The sequence below is a fragment of the Triticum aestivum genome, chromosome 6B, assembly GCF_018294505.1.
Source record: "Triticum aestivum cultivar Chinese Spring chromosome 6B, IWGSC CS RefSeq v2.1, whole genome shotgun sequence".
NCBI classification, from domain to species: Eukaryota; Viridiplantae; Streptophyta; class Magnoliopsida; order Poales; family Poaceae; genus Triticum; species Triticum aestivum.
Window position 1 is genome coordinate 432,949,850 of NC_057810.1, and position 14,412 is coordinate 432,964,261.

Sequence of the window (14,412 nt, forward strand, 5' to 3'; positions counted from 1 at the left end):
ACACACTTCTTTCGAGAGAAACTCCTTCTCTAGAAAGGATCCGAATTTAGCAACGAAAATCTTGCCCTCAGATCTGTGATATAAGGTGTACCCAACAGTTTCTTTTGGGTATCCTATGAAGACACATTTCTCCGATTTGGGTTCGAGCTTATTTGGTTGAAGTTTCTTCACATAAGCATCGCGGCCCCAAACTTTAAGAAACGACAACTTTGGTTTGTTCCCAAACCACAGTTCATGAGGTGTCATCTCAAAGGATTTTGATGGTGCCCTATTTAACGTGAATGTGGCCGTCTCTAAAGCATAACCCCAAAACGATAGCGGTAAATCAGTAAGAGACATCATAGATCGTACCATATCTAGTAAAGTACGATTACGACGTTCGGACACACCATTTCGTTGTGGTGTTCCAGGTGGCATGAGTTGTGAAACTATTCCGCATTGTTTCAAGTGTAGACCAAACTCGTAACTCAAATATTCTCCTCCACGATCAGATTGTAGAAATTTTATTTTCTTGTTACGATGATTTTCCACTTCACTCTGAAGTTCTTTGAACTTTTCAAATGTTTCAGACTTGTGTTTCATTAAGTAGATATACCCATATCTACTCAAATCATCTGTGAAGGTGAGAAAATAACGATACCCGCCGCGAGCCTCAACATTCATTGGACCACAAACATCAGTATGTATGATTTCCAAAAAATCAGTTGCTCGCTCCATAGTTCCGGAGAACGGTGTTTTAGTCATCTTACCCATGAGGCACGGTTCGCAAGTACCAAGTGATTCATAATCAAGTGATTCCAAAAGCCCATCAGTATGGAGTTTCTTCATGCGCTTTATACCGATATGACCTAAATGGCAGTGCCACAAATAAGTTGCACTATCATTATCAACTCTGCATCTTTTGGTTTCAACACTATGAATATGTGTATCACTACTATCGAGATTCAATAAAAATAGACCATTCTTCAAGGGTGCATGACCATAAAAGATATTACTCATATAAATAGAACAACCATTATTCACTGACTTAAATGAATAACCGTCTCGCATCAAACAAGATCCGGGTATAATGTTCATGCTCAACGCTGGCACCAAATAACAATTATTTAGGTCTAAAACTAATCCCGATGGTAGATGTAGAGGTAGCGTGCCGACCGCGATCACATCGACTTTGGAACCATTTCCCATGCGCATCGTCACCTCGTCCTTAGCCAATCTTCGCTTAATCCGTAGTCCCTGTTTCGAGTTGCAAATATTAGCAATAGAACCAGTATCAAATACCCAGGTGCTACTGCGAGCATTAGTAAGGTACACATCAATAACATGTATATCACATATACCTTTGTTCACTTTGCCATCCTTCTTATCCGCCAAATACTTGGGGCAGTTCCGCTTCCAGTGTCCAGTCTGCTTGCAGTAGAAGCACTCAGTCTCAGGCTTAGGTCCAGACTTGGGTTTCTTCTCTTGAGCAGCAACTTGTTTGCTGTTCTTCTTGAAGTTCCCCTTCTTCTTCCCTTTGCCCTTTTTCTTGAAACTGGTGGTCTTGTTAACCATCAACACTTGATGCTCCTTCTTGATTTCTACCTCCGCGGCTTTTAGCATTGCGAAGAGCTCGGGAATAGTCTTGTCCATCCCTTGCATATTATAGTTCATCACGAAGCTCTTGTAGCTTGGTGGCAGTGATTGAAGAATTCTGTCAATGACACTATCATCAGGAAGATTAACTCCCAGTTGAATCAAGTGATTATTATACCCAGACATTTTGAGTACGTGTTCACTGACAGAACTATTCTCCTCCATCTTGCAGCTATAGAACTTATTGGAGACTTCATATCTCTCAATCCGGGCATTTTCTTGAAATATTAACTTCAACTCCTGGAACATATCATATACTCCATGACGTTCAAAACATCGTTGAAGACCCGGTTCTAAGCCGTAAAGCATGGCACACTAAACTATCGAGTAGTCATCAGCTTTGCTCTGCCAGACGTTCTTAACATCATCAGTTGCATTAGCAGCAGGCCTGGCACCCAGCGGTGCTTCCAGGACGTAATTCTTCTGTGCAGCAATGAGGATAATCCTCAGGTTACGGACCCAGTCCGTGTAATTGCTACCATCATCTTTCAACTTTTCTTTCTCAAGGAACGCATTAAAATTCAACGGAACAACAACACGATCCATCTATCTACAACAAACATAGACAAGCAAAATACTATTAGGTACTAAGTTCATGATAAATTTAAGTTCAATTAATCATATTACGTAAGAACTCCCACTTAGATAGACATCCCTCTAATCCTCTAAGTGATTACATGATCCATATCAACTACACCATGTCCGATCGTCACGTGAGATGGAGTAGTTTCAACGGTGAACATCAATATGTTGATCATATCTACTATATGATTCACACTCGACCTTTCGGTCTCCGTGTTCCGAGGCCATATCTGTTATATGCTAGGCTCGTCAAGTTTAACCAGAGTATGCCGCGTGTGCAACTGTTTTGCACCCGTTGTATTTGAACGTAGAGCCTATCACACCCGATCATCACCTGGTGTCTCAGCATGAAGAACTTTCGCAACGGTGCATACTCAGGGAGAACACTTCTTGATAATTTTAGTGAGAGATCATCTTAAAATGCTACCGTCAATCAAAGCAAGATAAGATGCATAAAGGATAAACATCACATGCAATCAATATAAGTGATATGATATGGTCATCATCATCTTTTGCTTGTGATCTCCATCTTCGGAGCACCGTCGTGATCACCATCGTCACCGGCGCGACACCTTGATCTCCATCATAGCATCGTTGTCGTTACGCCATCTATTGCTTCTACGACTATCGCTACCGCTTAGTGATAAAGTAAAGCAATTACAGGGTGTTTGCATTTCATACAATAAAGCGACAACCATATGGCTCCTGCCAGTTGCCGATAACTTCGGTTACAAAACATGATCATCTCATACAATAAAATATAGCATCACGTCTTGACCATATCACATCACAACATGCCCTGCAAAAACAAGTTAGATGTCCTCTACTTTGTTGTTGCAAATTTTACGTGGCTGCTACGGGCTTAGCAAGAACCATTCTTACCTACGCATCAAAACCACAATGATAGTTCGTCAAGTTAGTGCTGTTTTAACCTTCTCAAGGACCGGGCGTAGTCACACTCGATTCAGCTAAAGTGAGAGAGAGAGACACCCGCCAGCCACCTTTAAGTACGAGTGCTCGTAACGGTGAAACCAGTCTCGCGTAAGCGTACGCGTAATGTCGGTCTGGGCCGCTTCATCTACAATACCGCCGAACCAAAGTATGACATGCTGGTAAGCAGTATGACTTGTATCGCCCACAACTCACTTGTGTTCTACTCGTGCATATGACATCTACGCATAAAACCAGGCTCGGATGCCACTGTTGGGGAACGTAGTAATTTCAAAAAATTTCCTACGCACACGCAAGATCATGGTGATGACATAGCAACGAGAGGGGATAGTGTTATCCACGTACCCTCGTACACCGTAAGCGGAAGCGTTATGACAACGCGGTTGATGTAGTCGTATGTCTTCACGATCCGACCGATCCAAGTACCGAACGTACGGCACCTCCGAGTTCAGCACACGTTCAGCTCGATGACGATCCTCGGACTCCGATCCAGCAAAGTGTCGGGGATGAGTTCCGTCAGCACGACGGCGTGATGATGATGATGATGCTCTACTGGCGCAGGGCTTCGCCTAAACTCCGCGACGATATGATCGAGGTGGAATATGGTGGAGGGGGGCACCGCACACGGCTAAGGAACGATCCGTAGATCAACTTGCGTGCCTCTAGGGTGCCCCCTGCCCCCATATATAAAGGAGCAAGGGGGAGGCCGGCCGGCCCTAGGGGGCGCGCCAAGGAGGGGGGAGTCCTCCTCCTAGTGGGAGTAGGACTCCCCTTTCCTAGTCCCACTAGGAAGGAGGAAGGGGGAAGGAAAGAGAGGGAGAGGGAGAGGGAAAGGGGGGGCCGCGCCCCCTCCCCTAGTCCAATTCGGACTCCTCAAGGGGGGGCGCCACCTCCTGGGCTGCTGCCCTCTCTCTCCCCTCAGGCCCACTAAGGCCCATTACTTCTCCCGGGGGGGGGGGTTCCGGTAACCCTCCGGCACTCCGATTTTCTCCGAAACCACCCGGAACACTTCCGGTGTCCGAATATAGTCGTCCAATATATCAATCTTTATGTCTCGACCATTTCGAGACTCCTCGTCATGTTCGTGATCACATCCAGGACTCCAAACAAACTTCGGTACATCAAAACTTATAAACTCATAATAAAACTGTCATCGTAACGTTAAGCGTGCGGACCCTACGGGTTCGAGAACTATGTAGACATGACCTAGAACTATTCTCGGCCAATAACCAATAGCGGAACCTGGATGCCCATATTGGCTCCTACATATTCTATGAAGATCTTTATCGGTCAAACCACATAACAACATACGTTTGTTCCCTTTGTCATCGGTATGTTACTTGCCCAAGATTCGATCGTCGGTATCCAATACCTAGTTCAATCTCATTACCGGCAAGTCTCTTTACTCGTTACGTAATGCATCATTCCATAACTAACTCATTAGCTACATTGCTTGCAAGGCTTATAGTGATGTGCATTACCGAGAGGGCCCAGAGATACCTCTCCGACAATCGGAGTGACAAAACCTAATCTCGAAATACGCCAACCCAACATGTACCTTCGGAGACACCTGTAGTACTCCTTTATAATCACCTAGTTACGTTGTGACGTTTGGTAGCACCCAAAGTGTTCCTCCGGTAAACGGGAGTTGCATAATCTCATAGTTACAGGAACATGTATAAGTCATGAAGAAAGCAATAGCAATATACTAAACGATCAAGTGCTAGGCTAACGGAATGGGTCATGTCAATCACATCATTCTCCTAATGATGTGATCCCATTAATCAAATGACAACACATGTCTATGGTTAGGAAACATAACCATCTTTGATTAATGAGCTAGTCAAGTAGAGGCATACTAGTGACGTTATGTTTGTCTATGTATTCACACATGTATCATGTTTCCGGTTAATAAAATTCTAGCATGAATAATAAACATTTATCATGATATGAGGAAATAAATAATAACTTTATTATTGCCTCTAGGGCATATTACCTTCACTTCTGTGGGATGAATACCATGCAAGCAGACACGTAAGATTTGCACGAATAAGGGAAGATGAGTAACATTTTCGGTTGCCGGTGTGGTCTCCTCCACATGTCGCTGTGATCCTCTTCTTTTTGCCAGGGGAACCGATGTTTCGGAGGAGGGTGCAGGCTTGGATGAACCCATGGCCAAATTGTTGATTGTGTTGCCCTGGCCGTATGTGGGTGGAGGGGAAGTAGATCCGAGGCGGCGAAGGACGGCGTAGCAGGAACAACTCCGGTGCGCTGGACGGTGGCGAAGTTGGAGCGGCAGCGGTGAGGCGCAAGACGGCGTGGTTGAACTGGCTCAGGTACGGACGGCTTAGCCTCTGCTTTAACTACTAGTCGTGGAGGGTGTTGCGGTTGAGGTTGCAGTGGACGACGACATCGGGGTATCGGCTTCGGCGTGATGGAGGAGGGCGGCGGTTGATGGGTGGGATGGGGTGGCGGATGGAGGACGCCAGGGTTTTGCGGCTGGTGGAGAGGTAGTTTTGGCGCCCACGGAGTACGAATGGGGAATCGGACGGGGGGGGGGGAGCTAAGGGAGATCCATGTTTCAGTCTGGGACGCGCTTGTTTTTGGTTTTGAACAGATGGGACGTGCTTGTTCGAAATTTGGGGAAAGTCCAAACTTTACCCCCCCCCCCTTAAATTTTGGACCTACTGCGGGTCGGGGGTAGGATGGTAATCCCAGGTGTCCCAAATAGTGGGCAGGAGCGATTTCGGCCGGGTGCATGTGTGCTTAGGCGGCCATAGTGTATGAATGTTTTTCGGAGGCAGTTGCGTGGCGTCTAGATGAAGCTACAAACCTACCTTGGTTTAGACCTTTGGACGTCGGGCCGGTAGGTTTCACGGGTCGGAGTTAGAAAAGTAATTTCCTTCTACTACCAAACATTGGTCTCACGCGGTTTCGGGCGAGTAGAGGCTCTTTTGGCGCTTAGTTCGAAATTTTGAAACAGAAGCATTCACGTTTAGAGTACTCTTGAACTTTGAGGATTGACCTAAATAGACAACGTTAAATTTGACCTTGTATGTTTGAAAACCTCATTAAAGTATCCTCTTCTTTTTGAAATTTTGACACTTGAAAATCCTATAACTATGATTATTTGGAATGGAGGAGCTAAATTTGAATCTATTTTATACATGACTATATATGCTATTATGTATAAAATCAGAGCAAAGATTGGTGCCCCCACAATTTAGGTATGATTTACAAATGCCATGTTATCAAATTCAAATAATTGAATGGACTTCATGTTGAATTTAATTTTTTAAACTACCTTAAGTTGAATTCAAATGTATGCTAGTTCATAGCTAGCTATTTATAGTGTTCATTGTGTAACTTTCGTATGTATAATGTGCTTTACACACACAGCATGAACTATACTCACGTTTATATTCGATTGCTAAAGTGATGCATTGTCAGGAGTTCAAAATACTAACTATGTGGATCAATTATGTCGAATAATAACATAGACATGCTCAAATTCGGTAGAATATAGATGTCTGATGGATCAATGACTGTTCCTTACGCGAATTGCAAATATCATCATCCCATCCTAATATTTTGGATATAATTTATATCTTTAATCAATGTGTACATCAGTCTTTTATGTGTAGTTTCACTCTCCATCGGTGGTCTCTCACACATGCTCACACATTCTCTCTCTCCCGAGGTGTCTTTCTCGCAGACATGCTCTCGATATAACCCTCCCTCACCATTTACGACTGTTTTCACTAACCTTTATCACAAGCACTCTTCCTCTCACAAGCATACACACGCACAATCCCCATCGACCCTTTCTATGTACATAGACCTGCCTACGTGTCTCATGTACGCACATTATCTTTAGGTCTGTCTCTCATGCATTGTCTCACATCTCTCTTCCTAATCGACGAGTATGATTCTAGCAGAGCATTCTGTAGGATGCCCCTTAAAGTTAGGTTGGATGAATAGTAATATCAGAGATAAGGGGTTATCTTAGTCCGAGAACCTAGGGTTACAAATCCTAGCCACCTTTGTTAGTGGACACACAGTCCTTCACAGTTCTGCTATCGTTGTCTTGTACGACAAGTCATCCATGGGCCTCCCTAAATGCGTCACGGGCTGACCAATGTGGCGCAGGACGGAACCGAACCAAGGGCCTCACCTCGACCCACCGGACCTCATGCAGTGACACACCCTCTTCCCCCCAGGTCTCGTTATCTTCTCACACCCACACATACCAACACAGACACCACAAAAAAATATATATCCTCGTGCCTCTGTCCCCTCCCCCCTTGCATATACACACTCAAGGGAATCTCTCGCCATGACATCATATTAGTCTATCTCTCTCTCTCTCTCCAGACCTCTCTCATTTCTCGTGCTATCTCTCCTATGCCCCCTTCCCCCGCCGGCCCCTCTATCCATGCCTCTCTCAAATACGTAACACACACACACACACACACCTCTAGGCCCTGCCAAATACATCAAGTACACATTCACACATGTTACATCACGTACCGCATTACTCTAAAAAGCCCTCTCTTCATGTTTATTTCGCATACAACATTCCTTTTGAATAAAGTGTGGCCAGAAATTATTTTAGAATTTCTACGTATATACAACATTAATAAGTTATACGGAGGAGTATGAACGTTAATTTGCATTGCATGGTGCCCACAATAATATTTATTCTGCACTGTGAATTTTTATATTTTTATACTATATATAAAGTTAGTCATAATAAAGAGAAATGAAGAGCATCTCTCTCCCCATCGCATACACCCCCTGTACGCCCCTTTCACGTACGCACACAAACTATCTCCATGTCCTCTAAAAGTAAGCCCCCAACACATTCACGCACGTTTCATCTTTCTCTCGTGATATATACAGTGACGATCATTGTATTTGGAGCGAAAGCACGATACGTACATTGGACTTTAGAATCCACTCATTACGGTCACCATTTACGTTTTGTGGTTATTATACAGTCACGGGCTCACCGTACAACTCTGTATTTGCTCAAGACACGACTAGTTGACCAGTTAAACGCTCCACGTGGCACCTCTAGTGTTGCATCACATTATCTCACTACCATTGGGCCCACCTGTCGGCTTGTATCTACTCATCTACACTCTTATAAAAAACAGAGTTGGTGATGATGGTGTGCCTGCCATCTTGCAATATAGGCCGTCCGATTTATATCTTTCAGACAGGAAGGAAAATTTGGCAATTTTGCAAAAAGGTACCCACACACACCTCTCCACATTTGCAAATAAGGCCTTCCCTCATTCATCCTTTTCGCTCACAAGATAAACTAGTCATACAAATGCATCTTGATGTTATGTGCAACACATGGGCCTCTTGCTAGTAAGAATGAAAACAAATGACAAAAAAATATTGGACGGTGGCTCAAAGTCATGACCGCGGGCACAGCGGACAAGGTGGCCTTGTATTGGTATGCCGAGCCATCTGTTTTAACACACAGGAGTTGGTGTGGTGATTATACACACACACACACATGCACACGAACTGCATGCACACAACACTCACACGAACACATGCAGCCACGAACACACGCAACACTCACACGTACACATGTAGCCACGCACGCACGCAACACTCACACGCACACACGCATGCATGCATGCACACACCACACGACCAACACCCACTCTCACGCTCAAGTGCTCAACCTACACGTACATGCGCACACATCAGGCCCTGACAGACACATACACAACCAGGTGATTCCCGCTCATGGGTTGGAGTCTTGTCGCGCCTGCGTAAATTTGTGTTTATTTGACCTTTTTCCTATGTGAACTGACATGTGGGACCCACAAGGAACATGGTCAATTTAAATAGTCAACATGGTGCCATGCAGACTATTTGGCCAGTCAACAGAGTGCAATCCGATGTTGAACGGTGAGCAAGTGACTGTATAATGACCGCAAGACGTATATAGTGACCGTAATGAGCATATTCTGAAGTTTGGTGACCGTATTACGCTTTTCTCTCTGTAGTCCCTCCAAAACTACATCTCTACATGTTCTCGCATGTTACGTCTAACATATATGCAATACAACACTACAACTACACTCTAACAAACTAAATCATATGTGTTTTTAGTTTTACTAGATATCATAGTGTGACTTAATTATTCAGTTCGCATACATTAAAATTGCCTTTGAAATGTATGGCCAGTATCATCTACCGCGCGGGAAAAATCCTGCCCTTTCCTATTTAATCGGGTTTGTATTGATGGATCATGCAAAACAGCAAAACTATAGTACTATACAGTACAAGTGACAGTTCACGGGGCCGCTGTGTCGTGTACTCCTCCGTCGTAAGAGTGGAGCGCTCGCTTTCATAAATGTTCTAGTCCCGTTCGCCGACATGTGGGACATCATGCTACCGGGTCCACGTGCCATACCGAAATACAATGCAGAGCAGCAGGGGTGAAGCAACCCAGTCATGGCGCTGGTGTAGTAATGAGAAATGAGGCGTCAAATCACAAAGCTGCACCTTCCCGCAGTTAAGTTGGAGGGATGAAGTAATAATGCTAAAAAAGAAGTTGGAGGGACGAAGCAACCATCATTTCACTCATTGATGAATCCACTTCTCCCTCATCTTCTTCAAGTTAACCACGTGTTGCTTCTGCCGTTGTTCTGCCTCATGTGGGATGTGGATCGGCTTGGTAAATCATTGACACATGGGACCGCATGTTAGCAAACCGCCAGGCCAACGTCCTCTAAAAATAAGAAACCTCCCCCGCCATCCGTGCGGCAAAATCACCTCCTTTTTACTAATCCTGATTCTATAATTTTTGAGATCAATATAATTGAGATTTGTATAGATAGCACAAGGGAGCAAAACCAAGTGGTACAGTTAAGGGCATCCACAATGTGTAGCAAAACTGACGCTCCCTGATTGATTGATTGACTGAAGGAATGGAAAAATGCAACGTCTCTCCTCTTGCTCCCGTGCTTGGATGCATGTACATTATAGAGCACAGAGTCTACTCCCCTATCCCTTCTATCACAAATCACAAAGAATTGAGGCGTTAAATCACAAAGCACGGATGAAGCAACCATCATTTCACTCTTCGTTGACTCCGCTTCTCCATCATCTTCTAAGATAAACCACCTCACCGCATTAAGCTGGACGGACGACGCTATTGTGTACTAGTAGTACTAGTGCATTTACGCGTCCTTTGGTTCAACAGGCTTCCTGGATGCAAATAAGGCGGTTGTCTCAGCTTGCAGACGGCACTTGCGAACGACTTACCGTGGTCTCCCTCAACGGTGTTCTCCGTCGAATGCACTTCGCCAAACCACAATGTTCGAGATATCGTTGACGTCACCCCAATGGGGACGGAAGTCAAATAGTTACTACCTCCATTTTTTGTACACAAGGCCAGTATATCAAAATTACAATTTGCAAAAGGCCACTAACACTAATCGAGGCAAAATTGATGGGGTTTGCCTCATACTAGCAACCAAGGACATTAATATACCCTTGCATGCATGCGGAAGTGAGAAGGTTGGTTTGCATGGCACTGCATTAATCAAGCGATGAGGAGTGAGATGGTTAGCTCTTTGGGATTTGGAGAAAAAAATACGCATTAATTGATACGTTAAACAAGGATTTGTATCGATTAATCCCGCGAAGGAAAACCCCGCCTTCCTTTATTAACACTAGTACTCCTAGTACGTATGTACTTATCCTGTTCGGGTCTAGGCCTTGCATCACCATACTTTGCCACACATTTTTTTCAAGCTTTCGTAAAGTTTCCAAAATTAAAAGGAGGTACACTTGCGCACGGCTGTCGCGGTCGCACCGCACCCTCACACGGTCGCTCCGCATCCTCACACAGTCGCTCCTGCACGCAGCAAACCCAACTAAGGGAACGCACCCCTGACTGACACGTGCTACCGCATGTGAACAAACCAAACTCAGCCATCCTAACACTGACACATAATTTTGGTTCATACAGTATGTTTATCCAACCGCATGTTGTGGAGGATCCGTATAGCCCATGCGGTGGTCTGTTGGGGAAGAAGAAGAGGTGAGGAAGAAGGGTTAGGAGATGTAGGATATTCATCCAACCGCCTGAAATGGTAGACTGACCCAAATGATGAAAGTCAGGCGATTTGCATAACAATATATGTTTTTACACAACAAAAGATCCCTAAAAACAACAACATCAAGAAAAACTATCACTGCTTGCGGAACGAGACGGCCTCGTCGTCTTTGGCTGCAGGCGTGAACCAGCTGTAGCTGCCGACGTGTGTCTCCGCACTGTGGTTGTCCTCGCCTCCAGCCACTCGTTCACACGGAGCGTGCGGGCGCTCTACACGGATGAGAGCACCGCCCGGTTCTAGTCGAGGACGTCCGGTTCTGCCTGCAGGAGGGCCTCGATGGCAGCGGCATCCGCGCGCTCCGCGTCGAGTTGAGCCTCCGCCGCCCGGTTCAAGTCTAGGACATTTGGTTCCGCCAGCAGGAGGGCCTCGATGGCAGTGGCATCCGCGCACTCCGTGTCAAGTTGAGCCTCCGCCTCCCAGTTCAAGTCGAGGACGTCTTGTTCCACCTATAGGAGGGCCTCAATGGTAGCGGCATCTGCGCGCTCTGCCTCAAGTTGAGCCTCCGCTACCCGATTCACATCCACGACATCCGGTTCTGCCTGCAGGAGAGCCTCGATGGTAGCGGCATGCGCGCGCTCCACGTCGAGTTGAGCCTCTGCCTCCCGGTCCTCATTTAGTATCGCCAGGTTGAACCGTTGGTCCGCCTGCACCATGGGGGACTCGGACGCCCGCACGAAGTCGACCTCCATCGTCTCATACCCATTGGGGGCCTTCTGCGCCACGACCTCTGCCATGAACATTGGATCGACTTCCTCCTCCTCGTAGCTTGGCTCCAGAGAACTCGGGGATTGGCCTGCTACAAAGCAAGCTTGGGAACAGAGGTTTATGGTGCCGACCGCTGCCGCGATTTCTGCGCGGCGCTCCGGCGTCAACATCTTGTAGTACGTGACCTTGCGGTGCACCATGGCTTTCCGGCGAACTAGGGGACGCTTGATGCGGGTTAGGGGATCAAAAGGTGGGGGAATGAGCTGGAGAGGTGGTGTGGTTTTGGGGCAGTGGCCGGCGTAGGCCGAGCAGCAAAGGTTCTAGTGTGAATAGTGGTTCCGGTGACGAGCGGTTAATTGGTTTTGACTGTACATCGCTCTTGTCGCGTTTGGGTTGCACCCTGGCACACTGGACCCTCCACGTCACTCGCCTAATGGAACTCGCTTCATCCTGCATTTTCCCTCACTTGTGGGACCTAGTTGAGAGCAAATCAATGTCCCTCCCCCTCCCCCGCCCGCGTCATTTATACTACCACTCCCTCCGTTTTATGCGAAGTAAATAAAAACAGAGAGAGTATACTACGGATGAGGATCCCCTCACGTGGCCGAACCCATTGAGTAAGTGACATGCGGGGCCTAGCAAGCATGGGGTCCGCCAGTAAGTGAACGAAAGGGAGGGTAAGGCAGGGATACCTACGTCAGAGGATCCACTTCCACTACCACTCCCTCCTTCCATCTACAGGGCCTAATGCGTTTTTCGAGGGTAACTTTGACCAAATGTTAGAGTAATAATATATGACATGCAACTTACACTAAGCATACGGTCAAATTCGTATGTGAAAGGAGCTTCCAATGATATAATTTTCACATTATACATCTCATGTACTATTAATGTTGTCAATAGTCAATGGCGGTTTTGAAAAACGCATTAGAGCATGGTTAATAATATAGCCAGCCGATGGCTATAAGGAACTGCCATGTCATCTATAGCCATCATCTATATGCACTCATACAGTAGTGTCAGCTATAAGGTTGGCTATTTCCCGCAAAAAAATATAAGGTTGGCTAGTACATTTTTCCATCTCCTCTCTATCTTTTTCTTCATATTTATTGTATTTAACTAGGAATGCGCATATAGCTAGGCTCTTGCATGAGAGCTCACCCCCCTTAATTTTTCACATCTCTCTCCTCCACATAGGCCCTATATAAATGGAAGGAGGGAGTACTATGAGCACTGCATACTCTACTACAGATGTTGTCAGTACTTCACTAGTACTATTGGACAGGGAGCTTAAAAAAGTTACTATTCGACTGGCTATACGTGGCGAAATCCTAGTAGGAAGAGCATGCGCAGGAACAATCACATTCACGTGGTTGAAATTTTTTTGGAAACCATGTTTGTTTGAATACAAATCTAGGAGTACGTAAGAATCTAACAATATTGATTGGGCATTGTTCAATGTTGATACTTTTTTCTGTAAGTTTGATCAAAGTAGAGATACTTTGACTACACATAAAACTTATATGTAAACTAGAAAGGATTGGAGGGAGTATATTGTACGTTCAAGAGCGAAACGAACATTGAATACCCTTTATATATCATTTGTGGATGCTATGATCACCGGTTCAAAATTTTGAATCCGCCTTAGGTATCACACATGCACCCATTCGTTCTCTCTCGATTTCATCTCGGGTTCTGGAGATCGATTGAAAGAGGACTAGGGTGGGTACAATATGTTTGTTTCGCTTATGAACATACAATATACTCCCTTTGATCCCCACAGACCCCCCCTGCCAGTCATTTCTATCATAGAAACAGAGCAAACCTTTATCTCCTTGCACGACACACAATTGATCCCTCAACATAAATCGATCTCGTCACGATGTTTCGGGGCATGAACCAAATGGGATGTCAAAACTAAGACTGGAAGCGACATGTAGTGGAGGCAAAGTGAAACTTTAAACGAACCATTTGTTTGTATGCATGTCGGGAAAATTACAACATTGGAAATACAAGCATGGTCTAGGCCCACATGCGAATGATACTCGGCGGAATGTTCAAATGAGGCATGCGGGAGCAACACGCTCATCGTTGCTTTACATGGTCAGTTTCTATGTTCCGAGGGTGGCGTTAGTGCTTTGGCACGACCAGCAGATCAACACTAGGCTCGTCGAGGATGCACGGGGCACCGAAGTGCGCGCGCACCATGCCGAGTCCGCGAGGTGGTGTAGCACGGCCAACTGCATCCCCAAGACCTGAGACCATGCCGGGTCGTCTTGCTTTTTCAATGACATGTGGGGTCGCATGTGGGCAAAGGGCATCTCCAACATTGCCACGACCGCAGCTGACTACCCCGGCACACCAAAAACCCTCGTCCCTCGCGCCG